A 4,062-nucleotide genomic window follows, 5' to 3' on the forward strand; every position below is an offset into this window, starting at 1 on the left:
TCTACAACCTTCCACTGGCCTTGTTTTGGCTGATGATATGGGGCTCTTCCATCAATGCTATCCACAAATTTAGTCAATTTTATTTCTGTGTATTGTATCTAGTAAGGTCCAGGTGTACAATAGTGTTTCATATTGTTTAAAAAATATTTTCAATGAATACATCATTGACCTTGCAAAATTGTATCATGCACTCTCCAGTATAATTTCTTTCACCAAGACCATATTTTCCAACTATGGATCCTTCTTCATTTATTTTCTAAACTTTGAGTTACAATTGCCAGTAATTATCAATACACCTTTCTTTTTAATCATTCAAGAATTTATTCCATCATACATGCAAAACATAGTGCTATGTGCATTAGCAAAAGATCAATGTAAAAACATCCCACAATTCTGCAACTGTCAATTGAAAACTTTTGTTCTAGTGCTTGAAAGGTGTAAGGTGTACAGAACATGGTTAGCACTAAGTTTTCAGAACCTCAGGACTCAAAGGAACCTTTTTTAGGAAAAGCAACAATAGGAATCATGTGTCCATGTAGGTGAGGCACAACAGTGGGTCATTATTAGTCAAGTTACAGTGTTGGTAGTGTGGCAAAATGGTGATGTTAAAAAAAAAATCATAGGTGAAGGGTATCAAAAATATTTTAAAAACTGTAAAGCAGCAACACGTGATCTTTACAGCTACTTACTTGAAAATTAAAGAAAGTACTTAAGTAATGCTGAATAAAGCAATGTGGAAACAGATAGCACAAGCTTCTCTAGGAAACAAACACACTTCTGCATTATCAGAAATGTTTTATGATACAAGGAAACGTATTGTTCATGAAGAAGAGATTCTATGAGAAAAAAACCCCACTAAGTTAAGCATCTATGGGAATGGCCAATCAAAAATGAATTAAATGCTGGTTTGTGGAAGTGGGCTGGCAGGTGGGAGAAAGAGAAGCCGGGCAAAGTCACTAATAACACCGACCTTTTGTGTCTAGTGTACTGACACAATAATAAACACAATAATAAACCTTGGGAAAGATTTATTAAGGTTCTGAATAAAAAATATGATTCTGTGTATAATGTAGTGTCAATCAATCGCCACTTCAAACCTTTTCAAAATACTTTCTTTGATCACATCATGTGTTTCCCACTCTCCACTGCAGAAGAATACTTCCCAATGGAATGAGTAGACAAGTTCTCTGTTCAAAATCTCAGCAAAAGCTAACAAATGAGTGGTTTTTAAAAATCTCACTACAAAAAATAAACACAATTGATCCAAAGGTTGAGTGTTAACACTGACTCCATTGGGACACAGGTTACGTCGTGAACATAGGCTGGTCAATTATTGGGTATGTTAGATCGCAACGTTTTATTACGGAAGCTGTGTGTACTGCTTTACAACATGTCTGAGAACCAGTTAGGAAGTGGCTACATTTCCCGAAATCAGAAGCTACAGTTCTTTAAAGACAAAGGTCTTCCAAACAGTTTAGTACTTAGTAGCTAGCACAACAATGCAATTTAATTCACAGGGTATTTTGGCAACTCAATCTGAGGAACAGTCGAGGCTTTGGAAAAATCAGGCTTTAATATTAAAGGCTTATTTTCAAGCTTAGGTTTTATCGAGAGTTCAGACTCTTACATTCAACCAAACCTTGAAATGACTAATTGGTTCAAAGTGGTTTTTATGGAAAAACTATTCTGTAACAAAAACTTGGCATTGAGTGCAAAGGCTCAACCGTTTTTGAGCAAAGCTTACAAAGGGTCTAGGGGCGGTGGGGGTGATGGTGAGAGGACGAGGAATTCTGCTCTTTTATAGCAGTAGGCATTTTGTTTTCCTCTTCTTGACAGGATGGGCAGAGCACGGCTCTTATGGCTTTGTCCAACACTGTCCTGAGGAATCTCTGCTTGAGCGCAGAACACTTCAGGCATTTGACAGCACGGAACTCCTTGGCCATCGCTAAGCCCTAGGGGTATGTGATGGGAGTCAGCTTCTTCCCTTCAGTTTCTTGATTGTATCTTTATTATCTCTCAGATCCAGTTTGGTTCCCAAAAGGATGACAGGAGTGTTGGGACAATGGTGTTGCCCCTCAGGGTACTACTTTGCTAGGACATTTTCAAAGGATGCAAGCCTCACCAAGGAAAAGCAAATTAAGAACAAGTCTGTTTGCGGATAGGACAGGGGGCGTAATTGGCTGTAATCTTCTTGTCCAGCTGTATCCCATAAACGCAGATTCACGAGTTTTCCGTCTACCATAAAATGAGCAGAGTAGTTGTCAAAGACTGTGGTGATGTATTCTCCAGGAAATGCATTGGTTGTGTAACTGATCAATGGTTAAGTTTTACCTACAGCTCCATCTTCCACCTCCACACACTTGATTGTCTCCATCTGAGTCACTCTCAGGGAGGTGGTGGTGGACGCGTGCTAAGGCGAGAAGCTATGGGGACAGCAGGTGGGTGGGCACGCAGCTGTAGGCTGTGGGGCGCCGGGTGCTGAGACTGCTGCCCACGCCTTCTTGCACTCAGTGGACTGGGATCCAGAACCCAGCGGTGGCCACCACCCAAAAAGCTGGGGGGAAATTCTCAATACATATTGTTTTGCATGTTTGATCATTTTCAAATTGAAAAAGTTTATAGAATTCTTAAACTTCATCATTAGTTGTTGTTGTTTAAATTTGAGTAATAGTGTTATTAATTGATAATCCTTGTAGGCCTATGGATAGTATCCTATCACAGACAGCATAGTACTTCAAGGTAAATCTTGAAATGTTATTTTTGATAATGAATGCCATTCTTCTTTGTCATCCTGGCATATTATCCATGTGATTGTCAGATTTAAAATGGCGAATACCAGTCCATTTCAGCTCCCTAATGCCTAATATATCAATACTTATACATTCCATTTCACTTTGACAACTTCCCAAAATACTAGATTCACAATTTTTAAATTCTATGTCTCAATTATTAAAGGACATTTATAGTTCCTTCTGCTCATTTCATGTTGTGCCCCATAAGGCAATGAAGGTCTCCAAAGGCATTACTCCATACTTGTCATCACAGAGAACTCTATTTCGAAGTGGCAACTCTTCCCCAGTTATATTTTGAGTGCCCTCCAATCTGAAGGGTTCATCTCTGGCATTATATCTAACAATATTCTAGTGTTATTTATAATATTTTAGTATTACATATTCTGGTGTATCTTATAGTGTTCCACTGCCATTTATTAAGACTTCAGTGGACAAACATTTGGAAATAGCCTGCTTCCTTTCTTTCTAGTTAGTCTGGAAGCTTATCTGACACCTGTCCACCATAGGTGACCATGATGGTATTTAAAATGCAGGAGACATATTTTATGGCATAACAGCAACATGTAAGCTATTAGAGTACGACAAACTGTCTGGCAGTGATTTAGAAACCTTGTACAGTGTAACTGTCAGAACAGACTAGACATTATTTAAGAACAACAACTATATTTTTGATATCCTCTGCTTTCAGTCAAGGTTTACCTAATGTTCTTAATGATATTCCTAGTTCTGCATCTGACTACAGTTTTGAGCCATTATAAGCTATTAAATTCAAAGATGCTGATTTTATTAAATGTGAAATGGAAAGATAGTGGAAATTAAAAAAAAAAAAAAAAACTGTTTGACTAATATTTCAAAATAAAACCTTGAAATGTGATTTGGCACAGCGCACTTAATTATTTCTGGAGTTTGAGCCTGTGAATTACAGAGTGTCTAGAAGCATTTCTAACCTCTATTGACTCAATGCCAGTAACTTCCTACAAATCATAACCCACAATGTCTCCAGACATTTCCAAATATTCCCAGAGTGAAAAAACCATCATTATTAGAGAATCATTCTTTTAAAACAGTCATTCTGGTTGTTTTCAGAGAAAAATCAGTAGAAGACTAAGATACGTTCAAGTACACGAGTAAAGCTTTTGCCATTTAAAAATAAATGATCACTTCAGGTGGGTATGTTGTTGTCATGTGCCATCGAGTCGGAACCGACTCATAGCGACCCCATGCACAGCAGAACGAAACAATGTTCGATCCTGGGCCAACCTCACTACCG

The 4,062-nt window shown here is 38.0% G+C and overlaps 1 pseudogene; it reads right to left on the minus strand.

Annotated features, from left to right (window-relative positions):
* Positions 1–1,798: 1,798 nt before the first annotated feature.
* LOC102837577 lies at positions 1,799–2,374 on the minus strand (annotated as a pseudogene).
* Positions 2,375–4,062: the final 1,688 nt, after the last annotated feature.

Source organism: Chrysochloris asiatica, unplaced genomic scaffold (genome assembly GCF_000296735.1).
Source record: "Chrysochloris asiatica unplaced genomic scaffold, ChrAsi1.0 scaffold00462, whole genome shotgun sequence".
Taxonomy (NCBI): domain Eukaryota; kingdom Metazoa; phylum Chordata; class Mammalia; order Afrosoricida; family Chrysochloridae; genus Chrysochloris; species Chrysochloris asiatica.